The following is a 24,206-nucleotide window of genomic DNA, read 5'->3' on the forward strand; positions in this document are numbered from 1 at the left end:
GCCTCCTCAGAGCGAAAAGATCTACATACGCCCACCACATTTATATTTAGATTTTATATTCTAAGGATATAAAGCTTTTAGTCGGCTGAAGAATATTTCAGCTTTTAGAAAACATTGACAATCAAGTGCAAAAACATTAACTTCAGGAGTTTGGGACTAAGTGCATTCTCAATTTAGAAGCAATGTTAGTGTCTAAAAGTTTGCTGCACAACTTATGTCTAGTGCAAATGGAAAAACTTGAAATTGGATTTCAGTCTTCAAATGATTTCCAGGTCAGTGAACTTTGTAAATATACTGTAGGCAAAAAGGAGCAGTGGCTATTAGGCACTCAGGAACTTAATTGGTAAATGGTACTGTATAAAGTATATTGAGTTTTAAACAGTCATATTTTTAGTGGTTTGTTTGGAGTGGAGGAGGAAGTTTTAACTTGAGTGATGTTGAACCACTGCCCAAATACTGTGTTGAATCTATTCTTCATGCATTTAAAAATAACAGAGATGGAAACTTTTCTTTAAATGTTTTTTTTATTAAAGTAGAATAACTAAGCCTTTGATTACTTAGTTCTCAATGAAGCAAATGCACTAGAAAGGGAACCTAGAAGAGGTTAAGCAACAGAGTAATACAAGGTAATACAAGGCTGATAGATCTGACAAGGAGAGAATAAGAAATGAGAAAAGAAATGCATGTGCAATTCAGAATGAGGAAATGAGCACTATAGTAATCAGTACAGTCCAGTGGAAGCTGTGACCGAATTTGGAGTGTATAGACAGGATCCTATAAAAGGAAGACTGACTGGTTCTTAAAAAGCTACTTCATAAGCCTAATATCATGTGAAAAGAAAACACCAAAGTGGAATTTTGCTTAGTTGTTTCAGAGGTCCTGCAAGATTTCTCCTTAATCAATTGTCAGGACTTCTGTCTCTCATTACTGGGTATAATCTGTGACCTGAACCTTGTTTTGGTAATAAGGGAGCTACAGCTTTCATTGCTGTTGTTTCCCCTCTTCATGCTGAGTCTTCAAATACCTTTTTAGTGTTGATCTCAGATTAAAAAAAAAAAAAATTCAATAGACTGGAGCAGATCACCAGCATATTTAATGACATCTGTATCCTCTGACTCTGGAAATAGCATGCGTGCATCTGGAGCTCATATGCAGCAGAGGGTACAGGGGAAGCTCCCCCTGTCTTTTTTAGACATCAGGAGAAAGTTGGTGGTGAGTTCAAGCTGCTGAAACTTCTGTGTTCCTCTCCTGCCCTTAATACGTCCTTCATTTAAACCCACACACCTAAGAGTTTACAGGAAAAGGTGGTGGTGATTGTTTGTTTTTGTTAAAACTGATGCTCAGAAATACAATTTTTCTGTCCTTTTATGCATCTCTTCTTAAATTGGCTTTATAGTGCCTGAGCGTTTCTTAAGGATGTATGAGTTGCTTAATTTGTATACTGAAGAGCTAGAAACAATTAGTGCGTGAAAGAAGGAGTTAATTGAATTTGTCCCTTCTCCAACTTTAATTTTTGTTATCTGGCTCTGTCTAGTCCCATTATAGATTCTCTCCGTTATCCTATGCAAAAAAGAAGGTAAAATGCAAGAAGGCTTGCAAAACCCTGTGTGGTAAGTGGGCAAGTCTGTCCTTGCTGTACACACTTAAAAGGCCCAGGATGTCTGCTCAAATTCTCCTGTGGATGTGTGTGTTGCATCGGCTCAGGTTTGGCTTGTTTGGCTCTCGGAAGCTGCCAAGGGTACATGCAGCATGCTGAGTCCTTGTTCTCAGTTCTGTGACTGCGGTATTGCGTGGTGTCTGGCAGGCCATTGAACTTTTCTCCGCCTCGGTGTATATAGTGAAAATGGGAATAACAAATCCAAAATCAAAGCAAGGTTGTGAATTAATTGAATATCAATTGCTTTGAGATTGTCATATAAAAATACTAAACAGCCAAGCGATTCTTTGTAAAACTGACCTAATTTAAGAAACCTGAAAGGCAAAATGTAATATCAGTACTTCTCAAAGGTAACTTTCTAGCCCTTTTCTTACAAGACAGGATTGAAAGGAAGCCTATATAAATGACACTTCAGTGTTAAAAATGCTCAAATAATTCTTTTCTAATGCCCCCAACTTTTACAATCTCCTTGCAGTTAGATGGCCACTGGATTGGGGAGGAGGGGAAGGCAGAGAAACAAAACCCGGTTGGTATCCAGATTTCTGTTTTTGTGTACTGGGCAGTTGTGTTACAGCTACCACAGATGGCACTGTGGCTGTTGCAAGCTGCCAGCCCATTAGCTGCTTGCTGCCCTAAACAGCTTGTAGGCTATGCAGCCAGTGCTACATCCTCCTGTGACAGACAGCTCTGTGTGTGACCTGACAGAGGAGATAACCCCAGCCATGACACCAAAACCCTGTGGTCATGAGCAACTCGCAAATCATGAAACTTCACATTTGTAGGCTTGAATTAAATCAGAGGGAGTTATGCATCTGTAGTGTGTTTTGTAATCACCAGGATTTTCTGGCATGCGTGAAAACAACTCTGCCCTTCCCTAGCAGCATAACTTTCCATGTAGTACTCTGGCTTTTGCAGAACACAACTATCTGAAATTTAAACCCATCAAGAACTACTGCAGTAAATCAAGGAAGACTTTTTGGATCCACTAGAACAGAGCAAGAACTCCAAGCTGTTAAAATGATAGATTAACTTTGCAAACAGAAAACATTGCAAATATTATCATTTGAGATAAGGTCTTTTTAGAAAAACATCAAATGTCTGATATGGGCAGCCTGGCTGTCAAAGTGAGTCACTTTTTGTGTATGCTTCTGCCCCGCAAACAGTATCGGAAAGAGCTAATGACCCATGCTCGGGAAGGCTCGACAGTGGGGCAAGCTGGAAAAAAAACAAATGCAGCCCCTTCGTTCCTCATCATCTATGTTCCTCTCTCCTTTTGCCTTTCTTAGGTTTCTTCTGTCTCTTGTTTCTTTTCAGCTGTTTTCTTTCTCCCCTCTCTCAGTGGCAGGCCAGGCCTGTGGTGCTGGAGGAGGCAAGCAGAAGCTCAGTCTGAGCGTGGCTCTTGCCTACATATCTGTTACTGGAAGACAACAATAATAGTGAATGTAGCCAGTAACTTTAGCTGAGGAACTTTTAAGGGTCAATGCTGACTGAAATAATGATGGAAACATTTTTAAAGGGCTACTTTGCGCTCTCCAGGAATTCCTGTTCAGGCCCTCAAAGCAACAGGCAGACCCAGCTCTGTCTCATCGCCGTGAGAGCGACGGCCCCAGTTGCAGGGAGGCAGGCTGCGGCTCCCCCTCCGCAGTGAAGCCGGAGCTCGGTGTAGACAATGCYGCCGCTCATTGCCAGGATTTTAACAAATGGCCTCTCAAAATTTGCCCTTGGGCTGTCACAAACCCTATGCAGTAGAGGGGCATGTGTTTGAGGAAATCAGTGGAGAAGGAGGCAATGCTGTTTGGCCAATAAATGCATGTTAAATGCTCTTTCTGGAAATGTCTATACTTGTACTCATTTGAGAACAGATCAATGTGGCACAGTGTTTTGGGGAAGGAAGAGGTTTGGTGGTTTTTTTTAAGCATGATGCTTAAATAATTTTTTAATTCCTTCAACTCTGCAGCTTGAAGCATTTAAAAAAAAAATGAAATATTTGTGTGACTTCCTAGGGCCAAGTCTTTTCTGACGGGAATGACTTAGCAGTATTCTGAAGGGTTAGAGCTGATTGTGTCAGGAGTATCCCATAGCAGATCCCCTACGTTAATGCACTTGGGACTCTTTCACCATTTATCTCCTTCAGGAATGCCAATCCCCAAAATAAAGATAAACAAATAAATCTTAAACTCAAACCCAGAAGTTCTATATTAGTTGAAAGGTTTTTTTCAACTAAGCATTTTGCATCTCCCCTGCCTCCATTTCTGCTGCATGACCTGTGCTACATCCCTTCTCCTCCTGCACCTGTGGTGGTACTTTTACCTCTAGGCCCTATTTCTGAGGGATTTTCAGATTCATTCTTCTGATGAGGTCCCTCTCCTTTCTCTTTTTGGGACTGAAAGAAGAGAGGAACACACTTTTTTTTCTTTTTCTTTTTTTTTTTTTTTTTTGGTCACAGGGCGCAACAGAGTCCTAAGCTCTGGGCTCTTCCTGATTTGCCCTTTTTTTGAATGAAAATGGTTCTGGAAGCTCCCTCTTTCATTACCTGCTCCAAAACCCACCAAAGGCCCTGAGGGCAAGTGGGGGAGAGGGAAGGCTCTGCCTCTCTCCTGTAGCATTTCTGCTTAACTGTTTTTCCCAGGTTTGTGGGAGTGTGGAAGGCAGCCAGCCAAAACTGTCAGCCTGGGCTAGAAATAGCATGAAAGGGGAAAGTCGGCAAGAGATTTCATGCAAAAATTTGAAGCTGAGTATTTTCACTAGGGCTGCTAAAGACCCCAACTGAAATCGGGCTCTGATTGTTTGCAGAGTGTGTATTGTGTATGTGTATGCATAGCCATATACAAAATGAGACTCTGCTTATCCTCAAGAGTGTATTATGCACATAGAGGTAGAAGAAAGGAAATATTATTTCCTATCTTACAGATGGGACATTGAATTATGTGTTGTTATTGTGATTGTGTAAATGAGGTAGTTGCATACACATGGCCTGCTGTATTATTGGTGAGTGCACTTTTTGTGGTCGATACATAAACTGAGCTTATAATTGTGAGCATGGAAATATGCACACATAGCTGTTAAAAGGAATAGTTTCTATTTTTAAAATGTCATTAAGAAGATGAATAGTACACAATGGAGGGAGGAAGGGAGAGGAACATCACTGGCAGGTTCCTGGCAAAATGTTTAAGACGCCAAACTGATACCACAGATGAAAGAAGCAAAGACATTGGAGAAATGAAAAGAGTAATTTGGGTGGAGCTGCCAGCTTTACTTCCAAGTGCTTGAACAAAGAAACAAATAAAGGAAAAATTAACAATTTTTGTAATAAGTTAACAATTTTTGTAATAAGTTAAATGGAAAACTAACAAAACATGAGGCTTAGTGGCTAGAAAGTAAAATAAAACAAAGCAGGATGTTGCACAAGTGCTTGCCCAATAAACAGGGCTAGATATTGAGGAGCAGTATTCTGTACTAGAGCTAATAGATGCCTGTATATTTTATTTCAATCCTACTTAAGGTGTGCAAGTAGATGGTCTGCATAAGCTCATAAATTTTCTGGGGAATTTTGAAAGCATTTTGAACAGGAAATATATTCAGTTATGAACTACCACAGGCTAGGAAAAAGACTACCTGAACTTACCAGCATGCTGTGCTATGTATACGTAGCAGAGGCATCTCTTTCAGAAGTCCGCGCTGATAATAACCTTTTAGTAGTGCCTCAGAACTTCTCACGGATCCTCTCCCACTTGGACATTTAGAAAGACTGGATCAATGACTAGTAGGTCATTGTCAGAGCTCTGATCCTGCCAGGGCAAAAACCCCGCAACTAGAAGGTCATCATCAAAAATCCCAAATACAGCCAGACAATGACTAGGTCATAGTGGGAATTCAAGGATTTTATAATCAAAAATAGTGCACATGTATGTACAACATGCGGTGTTGCAATAGTCTGAGTCTGTAATTCTTACGCACTTACTGGAATTAGTAAGGAACTCCACTGCCTAGTTAAAATCTGCATTTCGTAGACTGATTCTCTCTATTTCAGTGTCATGAAGGTGTCAGCCAAAAATTCTGCAGTGGCACTAAGATTTGCTATGGAAGAGAAGACTCCAAAATATGTACAGCTTTTGGCCTCCTTTCAGGAAGGGGCTGATTGTGGAGTACAGTACACGTTGTTGGGCTTTTTTTATTTTTTAATGACTCATATTTTGGACCTTATTGCTGTCTGTTTTGCAAAGCCAAACAAATTGCTATTTAGGTCAAACTGCTGTTTTGGTACTAATAGAAGCAGACATTAGTTTTGTGTATGGATTTCACAGCTATGCATTTTTCAGAGTGAAGTTCCCTCTCTAGGCTACTACTGACATTTAGCTGTGTTGGTGTTATTCCAGCTTTCTGGTAGTGCTACCTATGCCGCATTACTTGTGCATGCACAGTTGTAGCATGTAGCCAGAGACCTACCTTTCAGATGTATTTCCTTTTTTGTTCGGATAGGCTTGGAGTACTGTCTTCCAGTTCCTGCTTTTGGGCCACCTCCTGCTGCTGCCTCACCATCCTGGCTCTTTGCTGTTATCCTCTTGGCATTTCTTGCCCACCAGCTTGATCCTGCCTCTTTGGCCCATCCTCAACCCCTGCCAGCTCTGCTGTGTCCTGTCTCTCTGCAGTGCTGTTCCCTAACCTCTGCTCCCCTAACCTCTGCTCCTTGGGCTCTTGCTTATTGCTTCCTGATGAGTGCCAGTTTTGGAAAGGAGCCTAAACTCGGGCCTGGCAGAGCTTTCTAGCTTGTGTGCTGCTCCATGCCTCCACTCTGACACTGGTGTGGCTCCAGAGTGAAGCATGCTCCATCGGTTCCAGGGAAGCAGTGCCTTGGAGGCGTGCACAGGAACTGAAGACCTGTTGGTTCTAGTGCCAGAAGAAGTCTGGCACCGGCACAGAGGTTTCCACACGCCACTCATCCATCCTTGGCAGGTACCTGAGCATCAGCACCTCTGAAACAGAGGCCTGCACAGTATAAGAGTTCACCTTACAGCAGCGGTCGTGACCTATCCGAAAGTGCTGAGAAAGGAAATGGTTAGATAAAAGTAACGGGGAGTGTGCTGGTTCAGATGCCCACTGGTGAAACTCCATGTGTGTAAGACTTCAGTGAATTTCTTTCAGTTCTTATCAGCTCTCCACCTTTAACTCAGGGCATTGGGACTTCAAAAGATAAATCTTTAAACCTATTTATGCACAGATTTCAGATCCTGAGCTACAGCCAAAGGTGTGGGCTGAGGGAGAAAGTACAAAAATGGCTTTAAGCTACCTTTGAAGTTCCTCCATATCTGCATTATTTTGTTGCTCTAATGAAAAATACTTTAACTTGCAGAATAGCCAAATTTGTGCTGGCTAGTAGTTATCCCAAAGGTCTCTTCTACAAGCTAAGGTCTAGGAGGCCAAGGACAGCTTTTAGGGCTACTATTTTCTTCCCTCCCACACTCCTCAGGCTTTCCTGTAGGTAAGAGGAATCCAAAAATGAGTGGTTGTTTAGTTCTGAGAGGGCTTTGCATGCAGGAACAGCACAAATAAGCACTGCATGAGAATTAGATTAATTTTTGCTTATATAGATGGCAGGGTGGCTTCTGTGAAATTTTCTAATCCTTTTCAAATTGATCCTCTTTTACAGTACGTATATGACAATCCAACACTGCACTCCTTTTTGTCTGAGCTGCTGTGGTCTGCCTGTCTTGCTCTTTGTCTTTTGCTGCTGTTTTTTGGGGGGGATATGGGAGTGGGGGCAACTATTTTGCCCAGACTGTATATTCAGAGCAGTTGATGCCACCCTGAACACTCTCTGGTAACAGAAGGATGTTCTTACATGTTTTACTATTTTTTCTTCTTACCACTCATCAGTTTGAGTTGATATTCACGCTCTGAATTAGCAGAAGTTAATTGCAGCACCCACATTTCATCATAACTGTACATATGGTTCAGCTCACACAAATAACAGGGACAAGTTTTTATTTAGTAACTAAGGGTATTTTCCTGAGGCTTGTAACCAGACTATTTAACCTGTAAACTACTAGCCTTGCAGTAGCACAGACTGTTTTTCACTGTTCTGTAGAAACTACTGCCTTACAGTATTTGACTCTGGATTTTTCCTTTGTCCTTCGTGTAAGTGGCTACAAGAGCGTGAAGGAAGTGGAAAAGACACACAGCTGGTCAGAAAATAATCCCCCCTGTGCAGGCCTTAATGTAATAGCGATGAGTCCTGGCATAGAGGAGTGCAGACCTGCATCTTGTATGTGTGGATGCCATCCATGCTCACAACCTAGATTAACTGGCAGAGCTGTCTAGGCTGTAAAGCAGGTATTCCCAGCCCATGAGGCTCATCTCACCACTGTGATCACAGCACATGAAAAACCGGGAGCAAACTTCTTGGCATCCCAGAGAAGTAAACACTGGTATTTGTCTGGTGGGAAAAGCGGCAATGTACAGCACAAGGCTTTACAGAGAAGAGGAAAAGCCTAACACCCCAATCATGAGCTGAGCCTACAGATGAGTCCTGCTCAGTTTTGGCACCGTGGCCTTTCCATCTTCTTTCAGCCCTGAAGAGCCCAACCCTGTGCTGCTGCGGCCTCTGGGTTTGCCAAGTCTCCCCACAGATCAGCCTCCCACTTTGTTTCTTGTGTGACCTGGCCAGTTTTCTCTCTTCTGCCTGGCAGAACCATCCCACCTCTCCCAACTCTGTTCTCCCCTTTACTCTCCCTACAACGCTTTGGGAAATCCACCCGGGCTGTCCCATCACGCCTCATCTCAGTGCAGGAGCAGGAGTACAGAGGTCAACAGACTCTGGAACTGCTTCCTGCCCAAACTGGTTCCCCTGGATATGTGCGTGGCAGCTCCCTCTGTGCAGCTGGTTCCTAGCCAGCCTCCATGTGAGATGGGAGAGCAGGAAGGTGAGAAAGAAAAGCAGGAGCAGCAAGACTTGTTCCGAAACAATTAAGAAAAACTGCTTTGGGCAAGTGAGCTACTGTAGGCTGTGGTTTCTGCTTCTGTCACCAGGAGCTGGGGTGATGCACAGCTGGCAGACAGCCTCCTCTTCCTTTTCAGGGTGCTCTCTATTTCCAGAGCAGTTTTAAAGCACAAGGAATGCAATGCAGAGGAAGAGGTGGATTAGGGAGAAGGGGAGGAAAAGGAGTGGTGGACAGGAGAAGTACTTTGCTAACAGAGGGCTTTCAGAGACAGGCAGAACCTTACTTGGAAACAACATGGGATGGTCGCTATTAGTTCTCTTTCCACTTGTAACAACCCTCTTTTAAGTTTCTTCCTGCTCAGCTTCCACATTATCTTTCCACTCCCTTGTGCTTATTGGTCTTCACCTGTTACCTGTGTGTCTCACAAAAATACAGGTCTCATTTGAGATTGGCTAGCAAGAAGACCTTGTTGCCATCTCCCTGATGCTTTTACATGCTTGCCTGCTACTTGAAGGAACCCTTTGTGGGAAGCCTCAGCTCAGCCTAACACTTTTAACCACCCCTAAAGCCACTGTTTTCAGAAGTAGTACTTATGGCCACATATAAATTACATATAGCTTGCTTAATTTGCATAGGTGCCAGACAGAGAGATGCACAAAACTTGGCAGATATGCCCAGATGCAAGGGGTGGTGTGTTGTGAGTGGGAGGAGACAGGGCCCGTGTTCATTTTGCTGTAGGCATTGCTGCTGGCAGGGGGAATGGGTTTACTGTAACCCAGAAAATTACCCTGGGCAGCCCCAGATCAAAGCTATAAAAGGGCTGTTAAATCTTTTATGCTTTCTGCTTGCACCGCATCTGCACTCTCTTATGCTTTGCTTTGAGCAAAACTTTCACTGTGGTTAAATTATTATGCATGTGAAGAAGTTGTCTGTATGAGGACACTGCAGAAGATTTTGGCAAATCGATTGAGTGTGAGACATCAGGGTTGGACTCTGTCAGATTTAGCAATGACAGTTAAATGTTACCTTCCTGTCCTCTCCTCCATCGTACTGCCAGAGGTCGTTGTCTCTGCAGCAGCGGTGGCGAAAGCAGAGGCTTGCTGCTGCAGGCAGCGCAGTGCCCAGGCCRGGATCCGAGGTGAAACTGCCCTCACCAGCATCCGCTCCCCGTTCCCTGCTCTTGGGACAGGCAGCACCGGGACAGGGCCACGGCAGCCGCTGAGGGAGGTGCTGTGCTAAAGATTGCTGCTGTTTGGTCCAACAGAGCCCATCGGTTGGAGTCCTTAAAATGTGTTCAACCCCAAGGTGGAGGTTTCCATTTAAACCATTTTCAGCAAAGCTGACATTCAACAGGGGATATCTGTTAGAGCTCTATACACACTTTGCTCCCAAGTGAAGGCATCTATATAGGGTTTAAGATGCCTTAAATTGTTTGTGTTGTCTTCATGCCTTTAGCTGATCCATCTTAAATTTTCTAAGTGAAGACATGGCAGAAGTTTGCCAAAAAGTCAATGGAAATTTTGCCTGTAGGCCCAGGACAACTATGAGTAATTATCGTGAAGGCACCTGCTAACGAGTGAGGTTACTACATCCTCTTTGTTTTCATCACTTCCCTTTGTTAAACAGAGGCACGTCGGAAATTCTGCTGTCTGGGGATGACAGCACATTGGGGATGTGGTTATCTGCCTCCACTTGCAGCACTCTGAACTCAACACTCCCTCTCAGAGGCTGAGTGGGATGGCTAGAAAACAGGGAGGATGTGGTTTCTGAATTCTGAATCATGACAATTTTCCCCCAATACTCTTATCTGTAGTAATTAAAAAATTCCAGTCTGGTAATTAGACTGTATCTGGTCTCAGGCTCTGTGGGCCTTGACACTAGCTGCTTAAATTTCCGGACTAACCAGAGTAATCAAATTAAGTTTTTTAATTAACAGTTCTACTAAACTGATACTAAATCAGAGGCCAAGCTGAGTAACAGCATTTTAAAAGTCATTCTATTGCTTCCATTCTTGTTTGCATTTCTTCCCTGAGGAGCTGTAAGTGCTACGCTAATTCTTTTTGTAAAACCTCGCAGCAGTCAGATACAGGCTGCACACTAGAAATAGATAGTGTGAGTGAAGATATGCCAGCAATTTGATCTTTACTGTTTTAGCCTGCCTTAGGATAGAAGGTGGAATAGATGACCTTCAGAGAYCCCTTCCAGCCCTCTTTTTTCCAGTAGTCATAAAAATGATGGGAAAGTGATAATCAAAAAGAGGTGGGTGCCTCTTGCTTCCAAAGATTTATTTCCAACTGGTGAACTGATTAACTGCATGTATAGTTAAAAAAATAGTAACCTTAGGAGGCAAGCCTCCAGGACCCTAAATATATACCTCAGAAAAGCCGAGCTTCATTTTCAACAGTAGAGACATGATTAATATTTCCTCTCAGATCAGGCTAGATGAGTTGGAGGCAACTTGTCACAGTTTGCCAGTTTTTTACCTTAGTCCTACCTGGCCAGGGGTCATCTGCCAACGGGTACAGCTGGGGCAAAGCGGGTGCCTGGTCCCTGCCCCAACGCCTCGGTGGGAGCGAGGGACGAGAACTGAGAGTGATCAGCGCTGGGCCCGGCAGAACCCTGCGAGCTGCCTTTCGGAGATCACCCGGCAGAGTTCACTTCTGCTCGGGGATGGGATTATCTCGGTCCTTGATCAAGACCAACCAATGATGAACTGCATCCCACAGATGTTCCCTATGAGGAACTGTGCCTATGGCTTGCAGCCCTGCTGCGCTGAGCACTAACTCTGGCAATACGCACAGGATCAGATATTGCAGCAATATCTGATCCTGTACATAGTTTGACACCAAACTCCAATTCATTCATACATTTAAGCTTTGCTTAGTTTAATGGCGATCTCATCCTGTGTTGCCTCAAGTTAAAGATAAGCTGACACTTATGAAGTTGTAATTACTATAATATTCTTTTTTTCTAGCTACTGCTCAGCTTGTCCCTGAAATTCATCTTCAGATTTTGAGCCACCTTTACCCTGAAGGCTGAGCAAAACAAAAATGCAACAATATCAAATTCTGTCAAAGCAAATCTTGAACTGCCTACACCTCATGGAAAAATCTGACAGATGCCTTATTTAGAAATGCTTTGGCTTAGGTATGTCATTCTATTTTGTTTCCTTAATACGTTTCTGTGAAAACAGGGTTATGGTTCAGGATTTAATCTTCTGTGTATTCCTGACTTCAGTCATAATCTCTGTTCACATCACAGTTAGCTGGGACATCATCTTCACGGTATACAGCAGATTTGAAGATGATCTTTTTATCATTTTTTTTTCTGTAAAGATTTAAAACCTAAGCAGAAAAGTAATGAAAAGAGCCTACCTTCATTTCACTGATGTGTCATACTCAAAGTTTTCTCGTTCTTTTAAAATTATTCTTAGGCTGAACTGATTTTGCGGTATTGATTCTAGGAATACTGTTTGTAAGCAGTTATGTTTCATGCAATATATTAAATAGCAAAAAGGATTTGGGTGCATGTATTTATAAAAATATAGAATATTTTTTCAATACAATGCATACAATGGTAGAAATTCAGTCAGTCAGGAGGTAGTACTGGTTACAATACTGCATTTGCTTTTCAATTCTATGTTGTCACTAGAAAGGATGCTAATGAACCTGCAGATGCCTTTTCCAGTACAGAAGAGCATATAAGTGTGAAACATACTGGGAAAAAGCAACCCATGAATTTCCATGAATAGTTGGAAAAGTGATTAAAGAAACTTGTAAAAGATACAAAATACCAAACTAGCAGCTTATACTGCAAGTTATATATTCACTATGAGAAAACGGTTTTAAATATAATGTCAGAACACTGTCATTTATCCTAGTTGAAATAGTGCCTCATGTTATGTTGGTTTTAAAGAGATTGTGTTTGAGCTACTGAAAAAAAAAAAGAAATCCAAAACAAGCATATTACTCTTTCCTTGGAAAGCTGCTTATTGTTCCATGCTTCAAAAGGATCCAGGAAGCAGTGGGCATATATATACCACAAATCAAAGACAACAGTGTGATTAATAGGCTACCTGACCTTTCCCAGGAAAAGATAGCAGAGCGTGCTCGAGAGGGCCTGCACGGGGAAGAGCCGCATTGCTTCATGGAGCTCTCCGCAGTTTGGGCAAGATCTGCATTTATGAATCTTTCCAGAGTAATTTCTTGACCAAGTGTTCTCCAGTCTTTTATGAGTTATCTGCTAGTGCTTAAGGGTTCACCTACATACCACTTTTTGGATCAATGTAACTGTAGATCAGTTCAGAACGCGGTAGCCATATGGAAACGAGCTGTAACAACAGAACTGCCTTCAGACTAGTTCAACTGCACCCGCTCTTACAGGGAGTGCAGGACCTTAATGATATCTGTAAGTTTAAAACATTACAAAAATATGTTTAAAAGCATCCCTAAGAGATAAGATTACAGATGAATAAGCTATATCACAACGCTTGCTGCAAGACTTTAGTGATAACAGTGTTAGTATTGGTACTTTAAAATAATCTGCATTATAACTTAAAAATAATTTGTTAAACCTTTCAATTTACTATAGTGGTATTTATGTCTTCAGCTGTTTCTTTGGCCCTCTTGTCAATGTGTGGCTGCTTTACAATAATTAAAACTGAACTTTACCAAATACATTTATCCAAAATGATTTATTAGAATTCTTAGATTCCATAAATTGCTTTAGCCCACTCGGTATTGCAGGTCAGGACTGATCTGCCTAGCCAGGGTGAAGAGAAAAGCTTAGGCTGTTTCACTTGAGGTCTTGGTTAGCACTTTTTACTGCCACAAAAAGCACTAAGAATTAAAACATGACAGAAAACTCCCTCAAATCACATTTTAAAAAGCATTTTCCAAAAGTGACTATGTTAGTAGACTTTATTGTCACCAGAAAGCCTCTGTTAATCTTACAAAGCATCTGCAATGAATAATCTTCCCCTCCCCCTTTCTTATTTGCTGCCAGAAACAGCTTATAAATGCTTAGTTGAAAACTCAGCCAAATTTTGCTTTTAAGCACACTGTTGTAAATAAGGACTATTTCTACTGCTTTGGGTAGAATTACTGCAGATTTACATGGATGTAGAAGAAAGCCAGATTTTGCTTGGGTCTTTCCTAATGAGCCACCACTCACTGCCCTGGTCAGCGCCAGAGCTGCTGCCCCTGGTGTCAGATGAAGTCAAGTGCTTGAGCTGAGTCTGCCATCGTTTGACAAATTATTATAAACAGATTTGAACAAATATTTCTTTACAAAACAAACTGGTCAGCAGGCTCCAGGCTCTATTCTCCTGATGCATTTTACAGGAAATAATATCAAGTTAGCTATTATGAAACTACCCCCTCCTCACACACACATAATTGCTTCCAGCTTGCTGATTATTACCCTTTCCTTAACTGATAGAGTGAGAAGAGAAATAAAAATATCTCCATACAGTGGGCCAAATCCTCATCTGGTATAAATCGACATAGCTCCATCAAAGTCAATAAAACTATGTTGATTTACACCAGTTGAGGAGCTGATGCACTATAATTTTTTACTTGCTTTTAAAAATAAAACCTTATGTGATTGTGTAACCAACATTGCAACAGAAACCGGCATTTTCTTTTGTGAAGTCAAACATGTGCCCTCGCTTTGACTTTTAAACATTTTCACTTAGATAGCTCTTCTATAGCTTTTTTTCCTCACCTTCTGGCACGATGTTCCTTGCACACTTTTTACTGTGCCAGCATCATGATAGAGGTACAAATTGTGCTGAATGAGAATCAGACACAAAATAATATGTCCACAGAGTAATGAGGATAAGGAATGAAATTGTCTCACTACCCTTTCACACAAAAGAGAGAAAAGAGCTAATGAAAGCAAAGGAAATTGGTAAGAAAACTCTTTCGTTACTGACATCCTCCTGTCCACACAACACTTGCCAGCTAATAGTACCAAACGATTAGTAATTTTTCTATCCAGGACTGACTGTATAGTAAACTGCTATTATGGATTAAGATTCTTAATTCATCTTTAATAAAATACAGTGAGACTTACCGAAGCTGACAGTAACTGTGTGCTCTGCCTGGACAAACTCAGATTTCTAAAGTCTTTCTTCAGTCTTCACTAAGGGCTGTCAAACACATGGTGGATTTTTTGGGAACACTCTTTGTCTCTTGTTCTGATCACAAGTATAAAGGAATGTTCTAGGACAGATCTTTCTACATCCATCCCTGGGGTCTATGCATTTCAGTGTGGTACATTATCAAAGAAACATCTGATTTTTCCCCAAACTTTTTTTTTTAATGGGGTGGTGTAGATTTAGAAATTCTTGATAATTTCATTAATAATCTGAAAATCTGAATAACTCCTTACAGTTAATGCTGAAACAGTTTCGTATTGGTTCAGCAAAGACTCTTAATATTAGAAAACTTTTATTAATTCTTGGTATAGCAGCATCTAATAGCATACTAGTATTTTATTAAAGTTAATGATGATGTTCATGTGAGTGTTTGTTTGTAGGATCATAGTCTTTGATTTCCATTTTCCTTTTTTGAATATTATAACAGATTTATAAAATTCAAGTAAGATGCCATTTGAGAACAATTTAAAAAACAACAAATGTACCACATCATTTATTTCATTGCTAAGGTGTAATGGAAAATTGCAGTAGTATACATATCCAAACGATTTTCTGCAAAATGTGGACAAGATTAAGCTCACTTTAAAATACATATTCAATTGTTTTGAATAACATTTTGGAAATCATGCTGTGATGTCTGGAATTCAGTTGCATTTACTGAAATAGATTCTAGTCACACATTTGGGTCTCTGATTTAACACACAATTTTAATTCATAGGTAAGTCTGAAATGTATTCAGATTTGACTATAAAGCTTTTTGTAATAAAACTTGAAAAATTCCTTATCCTATTTGGCAGGTACCACTGCACTATTAATTTTGATTTGGCAAAGATATCACAGATTGCTAGTCTGTATTAACTGTGAACCCTTTGTTTTGGGGTCCTGCTTTTATTGTAGCCTTCATTTTGGATTACAGCCTTTATTTTGTAATGAGGATTTGCCACCTGGTTGAATGAATGACTGAGATGTTGATGCAGAGAAATCCAATTCAGATCCTTCATTAGCCGACTGTTTCCATGGCAAGATATGCCTTGAAAACATGATCTAGTCCCTGGAGAAAACAGTGGTTCCCCAAGCACCCTATAAGTAGATATTTTTAGGCAGGCACACTCCAGATCTGCACAGATGAAATTAAAATAAAACACACACAAACTGGTAAACACTTTCCAGTCAGTCAAGATTGAAAGAGGGGCCCTGCCTGTAAAGAAAGGCGCTGGTAGATCTTGCCAAATAGTTCTGTGACACTTCGAGTAGGACGGCCTTGCATAACACGGGCAAGAAATATCAAGTCTTGCAGGGGACGAACCAAGTACTTTGAAATGTCAGGTCCTGTCCTCCCTGGTGCTGAGGGTGACAAACAAGTTTTTCCCCAATGAAACCACACTCAGAGGCAAGGAATCAGAAAGATTGTTTGGACTGAGCCGGAAAGCACAGCCGCTGACAAGGCTGCAGCTCTGGCTTGCTGGCTCGGGGGCTGAGACAGGATCCGGGGGGCTGCGGGAGGCTTGCTTGCAAGCTGCCAGGTTAATAACCCAGAGCCGTGAGCAGGCCGCTCGCTCCGAAGCTGACCCCGCTTCCTCCGCGGCAGCAAGGGCCACGCTTGCGCGGGTTGAGCTTTTCCTGGAAAAGTCACAAACTGCTCTTTGAGGAAGTCATGTCAGGCAGTGTTGAGATGGACAATTCGGATGCTGAGTCCCAACAAACCGTTTGCCGGGGGCTAGAGACTGGGCGATGCGGTGTCCCGGCTGGGGAGCCACCAGAGCCCCGCTGCAGGACTGCCCGCAGCCAGCCGCTGCAGCCGCCTTCGGACAAAACCCTTCAAGCTCAGTGTTTGTTTCAGCAGGAAAAGCAAATCTAACCAGCTCCTATCCAAGGTTCCCTCCCTCAAAGCATAAATCATACATGTAATGGGTGCAGAAGTCTTAGGTCTCAGCAGTGTTTTTTTAATCCATATCAAAACTTTTCCTTTATTCCAAAGGATGGTAACAAAGACCTACAAAAACCCACCTTGCTTTTAAAGCCTTGCTTTAAGCCTGATGAAGCTTTGTGGCATCTTCAGACTATGTTCTTGGCTTTTGAGACTAGAGAAACCTGAAAGTGTACTGGATATGAAGTCAAAACAGCCTGTTGCCCAACTTGCTTTCTTTCACAGAATATTGAAATATTAAGAACACAGGCAAATTACAGTTGGATACGACTCCCCTTGTCTGCGTGGGGTTGCATTTGTTTTTCTGAAGTCAAATTGGGCAGACAATTTTGCATTCTGTATCTTACCGGTGAATTGTAAGGTTCTGAAACGTTCTTATTTGAATAAGATAAGATCACAAACAAGTGAAAACATGTGTAAGCTGAAAAATCAATATGTTTCAAAGCAACGGTTGAGAGACAAATTATTCCTGTATTAATATGCTGAAAACTAGATTTAGGGATTCTGCTTTAGTACATAATATTACTAACATCTAAAGCAGTATTATAAGCAATTAGAGCTGCCTTCATAGTTAGATGTTAATCATGGCATCACCTAGCAATAAGGTACTCAAAAGGCTGACAATGGTAAACCGAACACTGGGGGGGGGGGGTGGTTAAGTTTCCCATTCTTTACATAATAATTAGATCTTAACAACTGGAGCTTTCTAATCGATCATGCTGAGATCTGCTCTTTCCATTTATCCCGAAATTTTGTAATGTTTTAGTTGAATTATCCAGCATAGGTACTCTCTAGTTAAGATGTTCATATTTTTTAATTCAAGACTCAACCCCATTGTCACTGAAGAGTGGCAAAATTCCCTCTAACTTAATCACATTCAGACCTATACCATCCCTAACATCAGAAAGCCATTAATAACGAGCTTATACCAACCAAAGTCTATTCTGTCTGTGATGACACATCTTAAAAATAGTTTGCTCTGAATGAAATCTACATTTCTGTACTGAATTACTTGCTGGAAGTCACTCTTTCAGTAACCCTTATATATACTTTGCTCAAACAAAACACTTACCGCCCTTGAGAAACACCTGAATAAGGCATGCCTAATATGATACACTTCAGGAATAATTAATTAAAGATAGTAACTGGAAACTGTAGGCTAGCAGTAATATAAATATTTCTTCTGCCATCAGAATCTGACATTTCTTCTTCCAGCCCATACTTCACTTAGGGCATTTACAAATGCTGGAGGATTCGAACACTCAGCCTTTCAGAAGTAATCCTGTGATACCACAGTCTCTGCGTCTTGCACATAATTCACTAGGACAGAATTAAACATTTCCTGTTTGTACTTCTCTCTATATTCTGGTGTCTCCTGAGTGCCGTTTTGGTCTACCAGCAAGCTATATATGTACTATAAATATCTGTGCATTTATAATACAAAATTCCCCAAATTCTCATCACCTCAACAGATGACTGATTTTTTTTAAAGAAAATACATGTGGAATAACTGTCTCATCTTCTCTACAGGTATTCATTTGGCCAGCAGATTTCTTTAGGGAAATGCTGTGTTGACAGGAAAAGGGACAGGTTGTTGAGTTATAAGGTTGTGAACCAATTGTGGTAGTCAGGACTGGGCAGCTAAGAACAGAGCAGTAACCAGGACGGGTATTATTTCAGTCCTTCAACAAAGCAACAACAGCTCAAGTAGCTTGTCAAGGTGCACCATGCAGTGACTTATCTTCCATTTATTAATTTTAGTTAATAGTTTTAAATATGCTTGGCCTGTTCATATAGAAAGTTTTTTTTTTTCCCCCAGTAAGAAAACATGGTTCTACGTAAAAGCATTCACATGAAAAACAAGGGAAAAGCAGAGTGGAGGAAATCAGCGGAACTGCATTCTCCCAGCAAGAAGCATACTAACAGTGCATAAAATGGGATTTGGACTACAGGTCTAAACTGAGAGCATGTGAGAAGATCCCAATCCAGTTTCTTAGGTTTTTATGAAGAGGGAGAGAAGTGCTGATTAAGGCAGCTCTGTGACTTGTAAAAGGAAAATCCTTACACATTATGTTAAATGGCAGAAGAAAGAGAAGAAAGAAAAAAGAATGACCTACTTTTTAACCTGTTTAACAATGACTGTAAATATTTTCATCTACATGGGTGTGAAGTTCCAACTTTATTATCTTGGAAGTTTGTACACAGCTGCAAAATCACTTGTTACTTGCCAATGACAGTATAACTTTGAATAATCTATGACCACAGCCATTCTAGAATAAGAACAGCACATTGACAGCTGAGAATAGCTGTTAAAAGGGATGTTTATGAGAGGATGATTTGGAATGAAGCAGTTAGGAGGGATCAGGGTTGAACAGTTGGAAGCAAAGGTAAGGCCAGAGATATAAGTGGGACTGGGCCATGTAGAAATGGGTAGTTGGAAAGAAGGAGCCTTACACATGTAGTGTGAGGAGCCACCGTCATTTCCAAGGGAGCAGGAAGTTCTAGCTTGAAGGAGCCAAGCCATTCAAAGGCTGCTCCGATCGTAAGAAATCTGTTTTCCACCCAATGGTAACACCATTCAGTGTGCCTCTGATACCTGCGTTGGAGCTTCCTAGACATAGTCCGTTAAAGTCCATCATGGGTTATACTATCAAATTGATGGCTAAAAAACATGTTTGAAGGCTATACTCAAAACAAAGACCAAAATACAATGTGGCATTGACTACACCCAAATGGAATTCATACAGTAATAGAGACATATAGGGTTTTTTTTTTTGCACCAAGTTTAATGTGGACCTACCTTGAAATTTACCACAATATGCATTACTTGTTATGAATAAGAAAACCACTTATGACAGAGTACTCGATGGCATCTGCCTTCACAAGTTACTTAAAACCATTCTTAAATACTATAAATATCCCAAGGAACTGTGACTTCTTTCTCTTCTGAAAACTTTTTTATAGCATCAGAGCAAGCTAACTTTCTGATGTACCCTAGTACTGTAAAACTGGATACGACAGTCCAACACTGAGTAGTGTTTCTGATAGATAAGAATGCACTTAAAGTAATACTAGCAATTTATTTTTCCTAATGATCTAAATTATTCTGGAACTAGGAATTCTTGGAAGCTGCCCTGCGTTCACAAGCTGAAAAGGGTAATGTTAACAGAAATGTTGTAACTCTAATACAGATTATCTTGTAGAAACCTAAAATACAGAAATCAGTTTTGAAATTGGGCTGTGAAAAACAAGGTAAAATTCACCTTGTAGAGATAACATTTATGTACCACTTACTTTCCTTGCAGACTGTCAAAATGGGGAGTCAGCTGAATCATCTGGTGCATAATCTTTTTGCTTATCTTTTCATGAGCCAAAGTTCACTCAAAGTGATAAGGAGACGGAGCAAATTCGGAGAGGGTGAGTGCTTAAATGATAAAAAGAGTACTTTCAAACAGATATCTGTGTTGCCTTTTAAGTTTCTGGTTGTCATGTTTTCAGCATTGTCACAGCCTGTCCTTTAAAATATGGTACTGATGAAGACCTTTCTTTGGTACAGAGTTTCATGCACCTGCAGAAACAGAGAGGGCAGGAGGTGATATCACTTATGCCAATGAAGCAGCTTTAAACTAGCTGAAATCAGCATCTCTTTCAGATGTCCTTGTCCTGCTCCCTTCCCAGTTAAACCTGGAAAGAGGCTCACCCATCTTTGGAGAGCTTGAGCTGTCACTCTGTTTTGCTAAGCAAACCTGGTAAGCTTATGGTGTCCCTAGATAGTTTTTTTTGTGTGTTACCTACTACACTTTTTAAAAGACTATGAAGCGCTCTCTGTACTGTTTGGGGCCACTTACTATAATGCCCTCTTTTTCCTCATAACTGGCATTAGCTATCTCTTAGGTGCACATTGAGCGTTCCTCCCATTACAGATCTGATTATCATAAAAGGGGAAAATACCGTTTTCTTCCTAGCCTTAGAAGTTAGTATCTGAGTCTTTGAATTAGTCTTCTATTAGGAGGACAAAGGGCCAGCTCTATCCCTTCCTCTAAAGTCTTTGTAAATAAACAGTAAGAAATTTCTTTTTCCCAAATCCTGTGCTTGGCCCTCAGGTCCATTCAAGGCCCCAAAGGGCTCTTTCTCTCTTTTCTTTCTTGTTTCTCCTCACAGAGTGTAAGACCCAGTCAGCCCCAGGATTTGTAGAGAGTTGTAAAAGGGCAAAGGTTTTACATGACTCTAGGCAACAGGAACACAACAACAAAATTTCCGTCCCCTTGCTCTAGGCAACTGCTAAACAGAGGGATTTTTTTTTCTCCTGGAGGCAGTGACTTTGCTCTTAATTCATTCACATCAACCTGGGAAAATCACACTTATGGCTGAAACTAGTTGTTGCTCAGGCCTTCATATTCAACCCATTGCTTTGGATAGTTGTTACCTCAATGTTTCCAGAGCTATCACTGTACAAGATACATCTCAACACACCCTCCAGTTAGCCTGAAAAAAGAGCGAGTAGTGCAGCCAGCTGTATAAATCAAGTATATGACTGTCAACAGATTAAAGCCTTTTGATGTTGATTATTAACAGTTTTCAGCATTGTAAAATGTTGACTCTTTTTCATTACTCTACAAATTCTCATTACTTTCTCACTAGACAGAAGCTTGAGAGCATGTTTGCATAAAACAAGCTACAGGAACTCTAAATTGKTACCTGGACTGATTCACTAGAGGCCAAGAGAAAGCAAACATGGTTGAACCGTATCAGTTGACATAAAAAACAATAGGTTTTCATTTCTGATGGTATCTCCAAAGATGAAGATTTAAAAAAAAATAGGAAAGGGAAAGTGAACATTTTGTTTATGTAGCTTGGGGTTTGTTTTGTTGTTTAAAGAAGTCATCAGCTCCTCCTGGCCTGGAGGGAGTGTTCCTGGGGCAGAAAGTCAGAGCGGCGCAGGTACACGCTGCTCATGCCATTCGTTTCTTTGCATATGTCCTGGGAGCCAGAGTTCAGAAACAGAGAAATATAGGTTGTCTCAATGGGTCTATGCCCTGCAGAGCTGTATCAGAAGTGAAAATATTTATGGCTGGGGCAGTTAAGCTGGCTCTAGAGCTGTTTTGAACTACTGGAGTAGTGCCAAGGATCTGGCTCGACCGATAGATTTTGTTTTCAAGTTGCATAAGCATAAGTAGCCTGCAAGACTTGATTATTTTTTAGTACAATGGTTAAGTTCAGATAGGATTATTTAAATAGCAATTATAATAGGACCCATGTAAGCATTTTTCACTTTACCTTAATTGCCCTCCCTAGATGCTGCATCCTGGCCTGTAGGCCTTTGGGTTCTCATCATACAGCTGCTCAGTATTTTGACATACTCAGTGTTTTGATATACTGAACACCACTGAATCTCTAAAAGTCCTGCCTTGCGTGTATTCACTTATTCCTTTACAAAAACTGTAGATCAGATTTACTCCCTGATGGAAAACCAGTGACTGTAGCCCATAGTGGTTTTTGTCAGGAAAAATCATTAGGTTTCATAATTATCCAAAGAGTAATTTTAAAAAGGTTGAGCTTATGGGGCAACATTTCCTCCTTCTAGACACTTTTTCATCTTACTGCTCACTATACTTCTGTTTTCCTTAGAAGTGTAAGCACACTGAAGAGCTTTTCTTCTCACAGACTTTTTGCAAAGGCTTTGGAATGTGTTGTATAGGAGAAAATACTTATGTCTTGAAATACATCGCTGTTGACTTTCACTATCTACAAGGAATTAATAATATTATACTTAAGTGTAAAGAAAACAGTAAGTCAGCTGATATGGCTGGATTTTTAACTTTATTACTACTGTAGGAGGAAAGCATATTCTGTCAGGTATTTCAGATACTTCAAGGCAAATCTCCTTTTGGTGGGACCAGCATACACTTACACCAGGGCTCTGATATAAAATTAGTCGGAGTTCCTACACAGCCAAACAAAAGGACAAAAGGAGCTTAATTCCAATTAATGCTAAGACTAGTGTATATACAAAGCTTGCACTGGCTCATATAGAATCATTTTTTACACCTAATTAACTAAATACCCTTAAAACCCTGTGTTAATGTGCTAATATAACTTTTACACCTTGTTTCTACGTCTTTCCACATAAAGGTTCACACCACTGTAACTAAACTGATCCCAAAACAATTCTAGTTAAACTAGTTTATGGCCTTGTCTACATGCAGGGCTAATGATATATCTAAGAACAGAATTTAGGAGTAGACCATGCAAAGAAAAAGAGGACCCAGAAAAGTTCCCTCCTACGTTCCCTAACATTGTGAAACCATAATAATTTACAGGGGCTTTTATCCTACCCTAAATATTTATGAATACATTGTTCCTAAAAAAAAGGGACAGAAAGGACAGACCGAACTTTACAATGAAGCACAGTTATATGCACAAGGTCTATATGCAATAGAAATGTTGAAGACTCGTTACATATATTAATTCTGGTTTAACTTAAGAAATAAGAACCAAACGCTCAACAACATTTTGTTGTTCAACTCCCATTGGAAGTAATTACATTTTATTACTCTCAGCCTAAGGACCTCTTAATTTCTGAAAGGTTTTATATGCACTGTGCATTAATACTGAGAGCTTGATGTTATTTGGCTGGTGTTTGAGGAATAGTGCAGCTTATGGAATTGAATCAAGTGCCACTTCTTTGTGATCTGCTAAAGGGATGGTGAAAGTCAGTGCCCATGAAGGACACGCTTCGAAGTTTCCATGTGGCTAAGAGCCAAAAGCCATTTCCTACGCACTCAAGGCGGAGACAGRAGGAGGAGGAGGCTGGGAGCGTTTCGTGGGCGGGTGACTGCCGTGCCGCAGGAGCCTGCGGGTTCACCGCGGGACGCCGACGCTCGGGACGGGACGCAGCACTGGGCTAGCTGGGGATGCTGGCCCAGCCGCCCCTGCGGCGGGACCGCCGGCGAGGCCCGCTCCGAGCACGGCTGGGCCCCGGCGCCCGCAGCCGGCAGCCGCTGCAGCCCCACGGGGTTTAACCGAGAGTGCCCCGAGGAGGTGTTTCGGCAGCACCGCCCGGGTTCGGCCAAATTCGGCCCCTCTGCCTGCTGGAGAAACAAGTGGGGTTTTAGAGGTCTAGGTGACGAACGACACCCTTTCCGCATTGCCTTCTGCCCTGTGTGCCTGCATGGGGACCTGCAAATTTCACACCTCTCAGCCCGTGGCAGCCAGGTGCAGGCAGACTGCAAGCGGTTTCTTTAAAAAGTTCCCTCCTACCTGCGTTCGCCTCCCAGGCTGGCTTGGGTTAAGCTTTAACCAGCTGCCTCATCTAAATAAAAACGCGTAGACAGCCTGTTAGCTACGAGGCAGCCCTCAACGCGCAATTTCTGAGGGAGTTTCTCGTGCGTATGTGGGTTCACTTTTATTTCTTTCAGTCAGGAACGACGCAGACGGCCGCAGTACCCGCGCGGGCCTCCCTCGCCGTGGGCCGCTCCGCGTGGGCTGCCCTGTCGCCACAGCCGCTGCCGCCAGGGGGCGCCC

At 41.5% G+C, this 24,206-nt stretch overlaps 1 long non-coding RNA gene across 2 annotated transcripts; it reads left to right on the top strand.

The window, feature by feature from the left end:
- Positions 1 to 19,641: 19,641 nt before the first annotated feature.
- LOC112977936 lies at positions 19,642 to 24,179 on the top strand. 2 transcript variants are annotated; one of them, XR_003257708.1, is made up of 3 exons: positions 19,642 to 19,838; positions 19,988 to 20,431; positions 24,101 to 24,179. It is a non-coding gene; the product is annotated as an uncharacterized LOC112977936 (long non-coding RNA). The 2 variants fall into 2 exon arrangements; XR_003257707.1 differs by lacking the exon at positions 24,101 to 24,179 and adding an exon at positions 23,384 to 23,671.
- The last annotated feature ends 27 nt before the right edge of the window (positions 24,180 to 24,206 follow it).

This window comes from Apteryx rowi, unplaced genomic scaffold (assembly GCF_003343035.1).
Source record: "Apteryx rowi isolate R43461 unplaced genomic scaffold, aptRow1 scaffold_88, whole genome shotgun sequence".
NCBI lineage: Eukaryota > Metazoa > Chordata > Aves > Apterygiformes > Apterygidae > Apteryx > Apteryx rowi.